This window comes from Pseudophryne corroboree, chromosome 7 (assembly GCF_028390025.1).
Source record: "Pseudophryne corroboree isolate aPseCor3 chromosome 7, aPseCor3.hap2, whole genome shotgun sequence".
Lineage (NCBI taxonomy): Eukaryota > Metazoa > Chordata > Amphibia > Anura > Myobatrachidae > Pseudophryne > Pseudophryne corroboree.
In genome coordinates, this window is record NC_086450.1 from 52821795 (window position 1) to 52834946 (window position 13152).

The window sequence follows — 13152 nt, forward strand, 5'->3', positions numbered from 1 at the left end:
CTGTAGAGGACAGGGCATAGTAGTCAGTGCGGGGCTTGCAGGGTTGCAACAATGGGTGGAGGCGGGCCCCGATCAGTTCTGCTGGGTGCAGGCACTGGTGGCCCCAATCAGTACAGCTGGGTGCAGGGAGCGGTGGCCCCAATTACCGCAGCAAGTGGCGGTCAGTGGCCGATGCGGCACGGGGGCCTCTCTCCTGGGGGTGGATGTAAGGCTGAACAAAACAATAAACAGCATTAAATTGAAATATCTATAAAAATAATTAAATGCATATGCAGATCTGTTTATCAATTATAATATATTTAACACCATAGTCATATACGGAAAAAGAGAGGGAAAATAAATATGCAGTAATATATCCATTCATTAATATTACTCACTAGTTACCAACCCGTCAAAATGACGGAACAACATAACAGTAACGTCAGCGCCGACGACTGTGTACACCCAAATGGAACAACACTTGAATTGCTCCACCAGGCTCCATCTAGTGGCCAATGGTGTGTAAAACACTTGAATTCCCTCCATAGAGGTGAGGGGCAGCGTTCGCCTTTTATTTTATAGGATTATATGCTGTCAGAAATGTATTAATACGCCAGTTTATCAATAATACATAATATACACTGGGTATATGATATATGACTAAATTGTTGAGGATAAAAAGGAGGACAACAACTAGTCCATAAATGCAAATGTCCAATAAATAATGCTATCAGTTTAAGTCAAGAAATGAGGTAGAATAGATGTTACCATACATAAGAAATCCAGTTTACTGTGGTAGATGTGGAATACCATGGAAGTCTCTTTCGGGTTGCTGGCACTGACACACTGGTGTTACGTCCACAGGTGAAGGTATGGTGGCTGGTTAGGATGAGGTGATGTAAATTCCAAGTCCAATGAGTGATCCTTCTATTGAAACAAAATGGCTTAACGCATTTCCCTACGCAAGAGCAAGCAACTTCTTCACCAGCATGTTGCCGGAATTCTGGAATTTGATAAGCGTTTGTGAAGAGGTGAGATTTTAGTTTGAAGGTTTGGAGACTAGAGGAAAGTCTTATTGTGCGTGGGAGGGCATTCCACAGAGTAGGTGCAGCCTGAAAAAAGTTCTGTAACCATGAATGGGAGCAGGTAATGCGTGTGGTTGAGAAAAGCAGATCTTGTGCTGATCAGTGAGGTCAAGCTGGGAGATATTTTGAGATAAGCGAAGAGATGAATGTTGGTGAAGTTTGGTTGATAGCTTTACATGTGAGTAAAAGTATTTTACATTGAATTCGGCAGAATACAGGTATCCAATGAAGGGACTGACAGAGCGGAGCAATAAACCGTCTTTATACTGTAATTGGCTATTGCGGCTGCAGTGCTGAGAAAGAGAATGCAGACGTGTGGCAAAGCATACCCATGACGCTCCCATAAGACACCTGTAACACCATCTGTTTTAGCGATGATTTTAGGCCACTTCCTGATCTCCTCCCTGAATCGCTCAGGTATTGCACGTGTCATCTCAAATAATAGCGATTTCATATGCAGCTGTGTTCGCCATCACACTCAGCATTTGCGTCTGCACAGTAAGGGTACCAAAGCCTTTGCTCCAGATATTTGGTACATGATAGCAAATGTGCTCCCAGTGGGGTCAGGTGTATACTGCAAATCACAATGTGTACAGGTAGCTACAATTACTCGGCTTGGCTTGTCCCGGTCATAATCACAGTTCCATACGGATGAGCTGGCAATATGGTAAGAAGTGAAACAAATTTGATTTGCTTTTTTTTTAAAATATGTTATATTTCTTATTGTTTTCATAAATGCTTGTTACAGTGCTGTTACTATATGGTGGTTTTCTTTGGCATGCATGTGCAATCGGAGATGGGGTGCTGGATGACACCCACCCAAATGACGTCACCGTGGCATGCAGGAATAGGAGCATGGAGACCCTTATAGTAAGTATCAGAGATCCGCATAAAGAATAGACGCAGTTCATGCAGAATTTTTCATAAGATTTTAAATTTAGCCTCCCTAGCAGTGGTTAATGTTTGTCTTTGCCAGTGCAGAGATCTATGATGCAGACTGGTGGTAACAGCCCCCTCTTTGCAAGCGGAGTCAATTAGGGCTCTGGAACACATTATATTATCATGCAGCCTTAATTTATATACTGTACCTTCACTGCTGTAGAGTGTCGGACTGGGGCATGCAGGGCCCACTGGGGGAATGCAGTGGTAGGGGCCCATGTTTAGGGGTGTGGTCATTCTCCAGAAGGGGTGTGGCTAGCTGCCACAGAGGCTTGGCTAATTATTAGAGAGAGCATGGCCTGACCCCCTTGATAAGTATATATAGTAAATACTGTTAGTGCATGCATGATAATGTACCAGATTAATAACAGCAATGCAGTGTAGAGAATACACCACAGGCCCATAATTTGTACTGTATAATTCAAGTGCACAATCCGAAACCTGATCCCTAGAGGAGGAGGTGGAGCCCCAGGCAGTGGGGCCCACCTGGGTTTCCCCTGTACTGCTGTGGGCCAGTCCATCCCTGCTGCTGTAAGATAGCCAAAGCTCTTCCCAAGGAACGGCTTGGAAGAGCGGCTGTGTAGAAGTCAGGCAGTAAGAGTTATGAGAGGAAGAAGGGGGTGGGGCTTCTCTCCATCCCTACTGAGCATGTGCTAGACTGACATCGAGAAGATTATATAATAGATACTTGAATAGAAGAATCTGGAGCAATTACTATTCCGGATTGTTTAAAAATACACATAGCAGTTTAAATATGTGCCTAACCACATTGACATACATATTTATGCAAATTCAGTGTTTTTCTTACAGGTGTGAATAGAAAGAATCTGAGATTGAAAACACTAAATAGCAATTAAGTTGCTTGACCTGCTGTAGTTCTTGTCACTGCATTGATAATGTATTTTACAATCCTTGGTGAGCTGCCAGAAAATGCATTCATGAAGACCAGAAGTAGATTTACAACTTAGTTGTTTATTTACAAAGTGTTGGGTTGTAAAAAACCCAACCTTGTGACTGCGTATAGGCAACATTTAAAAGGGCAATGCTTTTACCAGCAAATCACGGCTAGTAAAATCATTGACCTTTTAAATTTTGGTCCGATGCTTTGTAAATAAACCCCCTTGACTGGGCAGTTTTACAAAATGAAGATTGTTGTTTAAAGTAGAACTACTACTGCAGAATTTATTTATAGGTGGAAATCAGTAATTGGTGTTAAATAAATACTAGTTTAAGAATGACATCTCATCCACACCTAAGTGGGAATGGTAATTATTATTATTATTATTATTATCATCATCATCAGTAGTAGCAGCAGTAGTATTTTATATAACACTGTGAATCAGTTTAAGAGCTCTCTTAAAGGGCACAATTCAATTGTTGTTTTTTTCACTCTGATTGCACCCATAAAGCTTGGGTTTAGCCATGTAAAACAGCTAAACCGGAAAAAAGTGCTGGGCGCAATCACGTAAAATGCCGTTTGGGTACCCAAACAGGTCACTTTTCGCGCATTTCAGCTCACAACCCCTGGGAGTGCGAGCTGAAATGTAGACTCCGGTAGCCATTGCGACTGAACAGAGCTACAATTGAATAGTTTTGTTTGGGCGCCATCTACTGACTGCCAGCGAAACAATTGAATTCCGTCCAAAGTCGGTTCTGTTCACGACCCTTACATTTTTGGAAAACTGCGATTGTAAATATGTAAGATGATAAAACAAAAATGTCTGCAGCAATACTCATTGATACCAACAAGCAGTGGCGTAGATTGGACTTTGTGGGCCCCACAGCAACATTTTGAAAGGGCCCCTGTCCCAGTGCTTCTAGAGAGACACCTGTCCACAGTCGTTGTTAATTTTATGCCCCAAAGTAGTACCCTAGTTTATTTTCTGGACAATAGTAGAGCCCTAGTTCACATTATGTCACATTGTAGGGCTGCCAGTGCACATTATACAACACAGTATCCCCAATTCACATTATGACATACAGTGTACCCAGTTCATATAATGCCAAATCATAGAGCCTCCACTTCATATTATGCTACATTACTGAACCCCCAGTTCATATAATGCCAAACTATAGTGCCTTCACTTCACATTATGCCACATTACAGTAACCTACTTCATATTATGTAACAATATAGTGCCCTCTTGTTTATTTTATACTACATTACAATGCACAGGTCCAGAGGTATAACTAGATATATTGTAGGTCCCAAGGCAAAAGTTTGTAAGTGCCCCTATGTATCACCCAATGGTGAATAATGTATATAACACATGTATCTGTGACATGGAAGGTGGTCCCTCTAAGCTCTGGGCCCCATAGCAGCTGCACTCCCTGCACCTATGGTAGCTATACCCTTATATATAGACATGTAACTGTGACAGGGAAGGTGGCCCCTCTAAGCTCTGGGCCCCATAGCAGCTGCACTCCCTGCATCTATGGTAACTATACCCTTGTATATAGACATGTAACTGTGACAGGGAAGGTGGCCCCTCTAAGCTCTGGGCCCCATAGCAGCTGCACTCCCTGCACCTATGGTAGCTACACCCTTGTATATAACACATGTATCTGTGACATGGAAGGTGGCCCCTCTCAGCTCTGGGCCCCATAGCAGCTGCACTCCCTGCACCTATGGTAGCTATACCCTTGTATATAGACATGTAACTGTGACAGGGAAGGTGGCCCCTCTCAGCTCTGGGCCCCATAGCAGCTGCACTCCCTGCATCTATGGTAGCTATACCCTTGTATATAGACATGTAACTGTGACAGGGAAAGTGGCCCTTCTAAGCTCTGGGCCCTATAGCAGCTGCACTCCCTGCATCTATGGTAGCTATACCCTTGTATATAGACATGTATCTGTGACAGGGAAGGTGGCCCCTCTAAGCTCTGGGCCCCATAGCAGCTGCACTCCCTGCACCTATGGTAGCTACACCCTTGTATATAACACATGTAACTGTGACAGGGAAGGTGGCCCCTCTCAGCTCTGCAACCCATAGCAGCTGCACACCGTGCACCTATGGTATCTTTGACCTTGCCATCAGGAATATCTATTGTTTGATCAAAAAAACTTCCTTATGATGAAGTCTTCCATATAAGACGAAACACGTTGATACTAATACAGAGCATTGAACTTCCTCAATAGACAGATAAGCTGTATTGTTTTTATTTATTGTGTGTGCGTTACCTACTGTGTTTTTACAGCTGAATTAAAACTGTGTAAATATAAAAGGCACCTGAAGTGAAGTACTGTATCCTTCTATCCGGGACTAAACTGTTCCTAATTGGTTCTCAGTTTTTATGAATCTATTATGCAGTGTTAAAACAGTACACACTATGTTTTGCTTCTGCTTTCTTTTATATACCCTGATTCATTTGGTGGTCACATGGCAGAAGATAATCTGAATAAGATAAGTTGCTGGATCTACTCTTCACTTATTGCACTGCATACTGTATAAATGATGAGTATAATAAAACACACACACACACACACACACACACACACACACACACACACACACACACACACACACACACACACACACACACACTTTTAGGTGATTTTAAACACTTTGGGGTCTATTTATGAAGCAGTGAAAAGAGTGGAGAAGTGAGCCAGTGACAAAGTTGCCCATGGCAATGAAGTGAAGAAGTTGCTCAAGTGAAGAAGTTACTTAACGCTGATTGGTTGCCCATGGCAACCAGTCAGTGTTGAGGTAACATTTATAAAATGCATTCTATAAAATTATTTGTAGCAGCTGATTGGTTGCCATAGGTGACTTCTCCAGTGGCTCAGATCCCACACTTTTTACTGCTTCATGAATAGACCCCTTTATCTGCTCTCTCTCTCTCTCTCTCTCTCTCTCTCTCTCTCTATCAAAGAGTGTTTTCCCCAAAAAAATTAATTATTGAATAAACTAGCTGTTCTATAAAAAAAAAAATGTGTTGTGTCTATGGTTACCACCTTTTTTACTTCAGATTTCTGGACAGGGTGTGATGGCCACGGGGGTCAAAATTATTTTATCACATGAGTTAACTGGGTCAAAATCATTTTATCAGACTTCAAGCCATTGTCTTACTACTCTAATAAAGAGCCCCTCCTGCCCCTTTATATGCCAGCGCAGAGCCTCTTCATCTCATGCACCTATATATGCTTAAAAAAACGGTGCCCTCCATTTTCTTATATAACTGCTTCTGTTTACCGTTTTTCAATCCCCACGAATACCCATCTGATCTCACACAGCACAGTATATTGCTTAATACTTTGTATTATTGCACAGCTCTCAACAGTTTACAATTAAATGCCCTAACAGCAAATGTATTTTGTGTGAACGTTGCTGCCAAAATCCCTACCATATAACTATATTCTATAAACTATGGGTCTTCGACCCGCGGCCCTGCAGCTGATGTGGAACTACACATCCCAGCATGACCTGCCACAGTTTTGCTATTAAGGCACGCTAAAACTGATTCACGGCATGCTGGGACTTGTAGTTCCACAGTAGCTGGAGGGCCGCAGGTTGAAGACTCATGCCAACATATCATTACACCAACTAATTTTAGATTCCACAAACCAAAGAAGAAGCAGGAACAGAAACTCACTAGCATAGACTAAAATTCAACTCCTCCCGCAATTACCCATTGCATCACCTTATCTACACTTAAACCAACGTTATATAGCCACACAAAATGTTTTCTCTAACGTCCTAGTGGATGCTGGGGACTCCGTAAGGACCATGGGGATAGACGGGCTCCGCAGGAGACATGGGCACTTTAAGAAAGAATTTAGGTTCTGGTGTGCTCTGGCCCCTCCCTCTATGCCCCTCCTCCAGACCTCAGTTTGATACTGTGCCCAGACGAGCTGGGTGCTTTTCAGTGAGCTCTCCTGAGTTTGCCGAGAGAAAGTATTTTGTTAGGTTTTTTATTTTCAGGGAGCTCTGCTGGCAACAGACTCCCTGCATCGTGGGACTGAGGGGAGAGAAGCAGCCCTACACTCTGAAGCTAGGTCCTGCTTCTTAGGCTACTGGACACCATTAGCTCCAGAGGGATCGTACGCAGGATCTCACCCTCGCCGTCCGATCCCAGAGCCGCGCCGCCGTCCCCCTCGCAGAGCCGGAAGACAGAAGCCGGGTGAGTATGAGAAGCAAGTAGACTTCGAAATCGGCGGCAGAAGACTCCATAAACATCCTAGTGATATTTGGTGGACCCCCTTCTTTTAAAGTAAAGCATTCATTACCTTGAAACCAGAAATAAAGACACGGAGACTTGATTTTGGCAGAAAAATTGCTAGCTATTTATTTGTCCCTATCCAATAGTATACCTGTAATAGAGAATTAATTAAGATGCCGATCCAGCCGGCATATGGTGGCAGCAAAAAGAACGGCTCAATTAACCTAAATTAACCTTAAATTACTAACCATTCGAACCGATCCTAAATTTACTAAAACTATCACAAACCGGTAATAGGTGACAACTCAACCCCCACAGTGACTACCCACCGCTCCTGGGTGCCCTGCCGCTGCCTTCCCGGACGGGTGGTCAAGCGGCCAATAAGTCGATGGAGGTGAGTGCACCTAAACCACACCAAACTGTAAAACACTACAGTTTACCATACAAATACAAAACTGCCGTTCTTTTCCGCCAATAAATAGCCAACGATAAAACCAGCCAACAACTTAACGCCAAGGCACCACGTGCCAGAATTTCTGACCACCGGGGCGGGAGGGTGGGAAAGCAAATCACCACAGAGAGATCTAAGATGGCCTCACCTTCCCTATATATATATCAAACCCTCCCCTTAAAAAAGGCTGTACTTTCCTTACAGCTAGGTCCACCCCTCACCAGATGTTTAACTCTTTCCTTTCCTATGCAGTCAATTCTCTCTCCTAAACATCCTAGTGATATTTGGTGGACCCCCTTCTTTTAAAGTAAAGCATTCATTACCTTGAAACCAGAAATAAAGACACGGAGACTTGATTTTGGCAGAAAAATTGCTAGCTATTTATTTGTCCCTATCCAATAGCATACCTGTAATAGAGAATTAATTAAGATGCCGATCCAGCCGGCATATGGTGGCAGCAAAAAGAACGGCTCAATTAACCTAAATTAACCTTAAATTACTAACCATTCGAACCGATCCTAAATTTACTAAAACTATCACAAACCGGTAATAGGTGACAACTCACCGCTCCTGGGTGCCCTGCCGCTGCCTTCCCGGACGGGTGGTCAAGCGGCCAATAAGTCGATGGAGGTGAGTGCACCTAAACCACACCAAACTGTAAAACACTACAGTTTACCATACAAATACAAAACTGCCGTTCTTTTCCGCCAACAGCGAAAGACTCATCCCCAAAGTCTTTCGCACCGCCACCATAAACCTACCCTAACTCCTGCAAAACGAAACCCAGATCCTCCAGAAAAAACATCATCCCCTCATTGGATAGATGTACTCCATCAGGCCGGAAAAGGTGGCTCTCTCTGAACCGAATCCTAGGGTGGCGAACCACCCTCCCTCCGTGGGACAGCACCCACTTCGCCACCGCCCCGTTCACCTTTTTCCGGGCCTCGTCAATCTGGCGCCCATCCGCCACACCCCTCCAACACAACCTTGGCACCATCATTGAAAAAACCAACACACAATTGGTCCATACTGCGGCCACACTTGCCAGATCCTGTATCATGGCCCACCGCAGGTCCAAGGATGTCCTCTTCCCCAGGTCATTGCCACCTAGATGGACAACCAATACCCTAGGGACTCCATGCTTGCTGGCCTGACTAACTAGCCTACTCCTCAGCTCGCTCCACATCATCCCTCGCCAGCCAAGCCACCTGACACCCTGTGCTCCAGGCAACGCCTGAGCCCCCTCCGAGGCCACAAACCTGGCTGCCCAGTATACGTAAGAGTGGCCAACCACCCAAATAGCCAAATTGTCTTCAAACCAACCTGAAGGGGAAAAGAGGGATAAAATTGATTACTAAAAGGCTTTATTAATTGCTTTCACCTGAAGGATCTGCCAAAAGAAAAAACTTTAGCTCTCGCTATTGCAGCGGTCACGGCCTAGCCGATCTGCACCATGCTTCGTTGCCAATTTGAAGCGAACATAGACACACAAAGGGGAAGTTCAAATAAAATCAAACGAAATTAAAAACAGGGGAGGGGGGGGTGGGGGGGGTATAAAATGGGAAACACATGTAATAACTCAGCTGGAGGTGAAAGCGTAAAGACCTGCTGAGGGACTCTGATTAGAACAGATTAGCCGAATTGTGGATTAGAATTCAGTCCGTCAAGTCAGGCAAAAAATCGCAAAATAACTCCAGACCCCCGCTGCCAACTCATGCCAGCAACGACGAGTAGCTAATCCCTGAGTAGGATAAAAAGGGGGAAACACCAACAGACGCACAATACCATAACTCACAGAACTGGAACAACATAACACAAATGCAAATAAACAAAGCACCAAGCGCAATCCGACCTCTCAAGCAACGGGGCGAATATATCGTCTGTAACTTGACGACTTCCATCGCTCCACCGCCTGGATTTCAGTTCTGGAGAAACCCGCCGCAGCAGCCGACATCGCAGCGCCTATTCGAAAGGAATGGGTACCGAACGCAGCGGGTGGGAGGCCCAAGCTTGCCAAACAACGACTCAGCATCCAACGAAACTGGTATTTCGTCACTGGCAGCCCGTCATAATGCAATAGCCATGACCCCTTCCCAACGGGTCGCACCGCCACATATTGCACCGCCAGACCTACTGGGCAAACGCTCTCCTCTTGCGCTGGAACCAAAGTGACCCAGCGACCTCTCCCCACTTGGTCCGTCTTAGAGCGCCGCAATCTGCAAAGCAAGGACCTCTCACCCACTACCACATCTCCAACCAGCATGCGCGAATCTGCTCTCTTGGAAGGGGCTACCAACTCCGAAACCCTAAAGGCCCCGTGGTAAGCCATTGAGAACGCCAGACTGAACAAAAGCGTCTCAAACCTGGACGACGCGACTCGCCCCACCGCCGTGATGACGGCCGGCAACAAAGCTGCATCGATGGGCCGCCTCCTATCTGGTGGCGTCGGCGCTACTCGCGCCCACCCTTTCATTGCCTTCCGCAGAACCTCGCTTTTCGTCACATCGGGGACGCCCCGCAGCTTGCAGAAAAACGAGACCCCAGCCAAGTACCGGGATACCACCGCTCGGGACCTACCGGAAACATACAGCTGCCAAATAAAAGAAAGCATCAGCCGATGCCTGCTCTTACCTTGTTGCTGACGACCTTGGACAAACTCCTCCCACTCGCTCCAAGCTTGTCCGTAAGCCTTGAGCGTGGCTGGCGCGACTGACCGCAACGCTAGACCCTCCAGTCCGGCCCGATCACCTGCCAAACATAACCGGGACAATGAAAACCTTGTTCGTTGGCCTCAGGTGCCAACAACCAAAACCTCTCCCACTGTCCTCGCGACAAAGCGTCGGCAATTCCATTCTCCAAACCGGGCACGTGTTGTGCCCGAAACCATAGGTTCCTACGCAAGCACGTCAAAAGCAATTGCCCTAGCACCCGCAGAACCACCAACGATTTTGCCCTCTGGTTATTAATCGCATGCACCACTCCCAGATTATCGCATCTAAACAATATGCTGCGATTAGCCAGCCGATCGCCCCAGACCTCCAACGCTACCATAATGGGAAAAAGCTCCAGAAGCACCAGATCTTTTGTTAGACCCTCGCTATGCCATTCTGCCGGCCAGGATGCCGCGCACCAAGATCCCTCCAGAAAGCAACCGAATCCAGAGGCACCTGCTGCGTCGGTGAACAGCTGCAACCGCTCGCTGTCCACCGCTGGCGCTTGCCATATGCACACTCCGTTGAAATCCTCCAGGAACGAGGCCCAGACGACCAAATCCCTTTTTATTTCGGAGGACAAACGCACGAAATGATGTGGCCTGGCACACCCCGCCGTCGCCCTTTCAAGCTTCCGGCAGAAAACCCTGCCCATCGGTATTACCCGACAAGCAAAGTTCAGCATGCCCAACAAGGACTGCGCCTGCCGCAGCGTGACTTTACGCGAACCTTCGAACCGGCAAATGGTCTCGCGAAGCTTCGAAACCTTGTCCCAGGGCAGGCGACACTCTCCCGCCACCGAGTCAATTTCAATCCCCAAAAATGTCAAGCAGGAGGCCGGACCCTCTGTTTTGTCCACGGCCACGGGAACACCGAAGTGGTAAAAGAGAGCTCGGATGCTAAAAAGCAAGTCGCCGCACCTTGTATCATTAGCCGGACCCGCACACAGGAAATCATCGAGGTAATGTGCAACCCCGTGACCCCCTGACGAAGACTCCACGCACCAATGAAGAAACGTGCTAAAGCGCTCGAAAAATGAGCATGAAACGGAACATCCCATCGGCAAACATTTGTCGATGAAATACTCCGCCCCAATCCGGAAACCCATAAAACGGAATGAGTCCGGATGCAATGGCATTAACCTAAAAGCTGACTCAACATCAATCTTAGCCATGAGGGCCCCAGTCCCGTAGCTGCGGACCATCTCTAACGCCTCATCGAATGACTGATACACCACCGAGCAATGAGCCGGCGGAATTGCGTCATTGACCGACGCCCCCGACGGGTAAGAAAGATGCTGAATGAGCCGAAAAGCGCCTGGAGTCTTCTTTGGAACCACCCCGACCGGAGAGATGACCAAATCATCCACCGGGGGTGAACCAAACCGTCCCTCCATCCTGCCCAACCTGACCTCCTTATCCACTTTCTCCCGTAGCACTACCGGCAAGGCTCGGGCAGATTGGAGGTTCCTCTGTGCCTGCACGAACACTTCACTCGCAACAGGCAAGCGAAAACCAAACTTAAAACCGTCAAACAAAAAATTAGCATCCCCTCTATTCGGATACAAGTCCAGCCACCGGCCCATCGTCTCCAACTTAATTGGCGTTGGAGCTCTGCAGAGCGGTCCCGCTCGCGGCCTGTCTGGGGTACGCTTGCTTACCCCGAGTCCCCTGTCGCCCACCTTTGAAACAAGAGGAGGCTGGGTGGGCTCCTCCACACTGCTGGCAGGAGTGTCGAAAACGACACTGCTTGCCAAAGGAACATGTTCCGCTGTTAAACGCGAAACACTTTCCTCGCGGGGCAGAGCGCCCTCCCGGGCGAACGGCCAATCCACCTGTCCTGGCAAATCCTCCGTCCGCGCCGGACCCCTGTGCTAATGCCCCTGCGCGTCGCCCGCCCGCCCCTTGTTTCTGGGGTTCCTCCTCCTGTTGCGAGGCACGGGTTACTTTGAGCCAGACCTCCACATCCTTGAATCCGAAGTCCATGACCCGTAAGCCGTCCTGTTTCTCCCGAAATTCTTGATCATACCGGCGCCACTCCGAGCCCGAGGATGTGCGCTGCATGTCGTGTACGAGATGCAGATACCGGATAACATTCATGTGTTCCTCCGGCCTATCCTCCAAGTAGCATGCCGCAAATACCCAGAAACCGGCCAGCCAATTATCGAAGGACCTGAAAGCCTCCGCCCCCATGCCCTTCTTCGCGGCCGCCGCCTTAAAATCCTTCTTCATGGCCTTTGTCAATACGAATATGTCCACGAAGTCACCCCTACGGATCTTCTTGCGGCAGCTGTCTCGCAGTCCCCGCATAACTGCGGTGTATTCGCAGCGCACAACCCCAGGAAGATCGCGCCGCTTCTTAGCCCTACGATCCTCCTCACTAACTCGCTTGCGCCGCTTACGCCTCTTCTGCTGCCTTGCTGCCCGCTTGGCAAATTTCGCCGCCCTCTTCCTTGCCCTAGAAGTGCTATCCCCGTCGGACGCCTGCGACGACAGAGAAGATGAAGAGGAGTAAAAAGAAGAGCTACGCGAACTCGAGCTCGTGGGGGAAACCGATACAGACTGTACCAACTCACCGGATGCCGTCGACCACTCCGACCTGGAATCCTCATCTGCTTCCGCCCATACGTCGTCCTCGGCGAAGTCCGCCAAATCCACGTCTTCGCGGTCCTCTGTAATAGACAAAGCAGAGGAGGACCCGGCCCGCGCTTGCGGCGCACGCCGGGCCCCCCGTGTGGGAGGCGCTGTGGGCCCGCGTCCTTGCCCATCCCGCTCCGTGCCTAGTTCCAGCTCCGCAGCGGCCGCCCCAAGCTCTCGGCAGGCTC

At 47.7% G+C, this 13152-nt stretch overlaps 1 long non-coding RNA gene across 4 annotated transcripts in view; it reads left to right on the top strand.

Moving 5' to 3' along the window:
• Window positions 1–13152, top strand: part of LOC134943356 (uncharacterized) — a 64537-nt gene that overhangs the window by 17394 nt on the left and 33991 nt on the right. For 2 of the 4 annotated variants that reach the window (XR_010181494.1, XR_010181493.1), the window contains exons 3-4: window positions 844–1010; window positions 1813–1934. This is a non-coding gene — a long non-coding RNA (uncharacterized LOC134943356). Of the gene's footprint in view, window positions 1–843; window positions 1011–1812; window positions 1935–2813; window positions 4572–5390; window positions 5914–13152 lie in introns of those variants that run through there. The other 2 variants (XR_010181495.1, XR_010181492.1) reach the window with 2 other exon arrangements.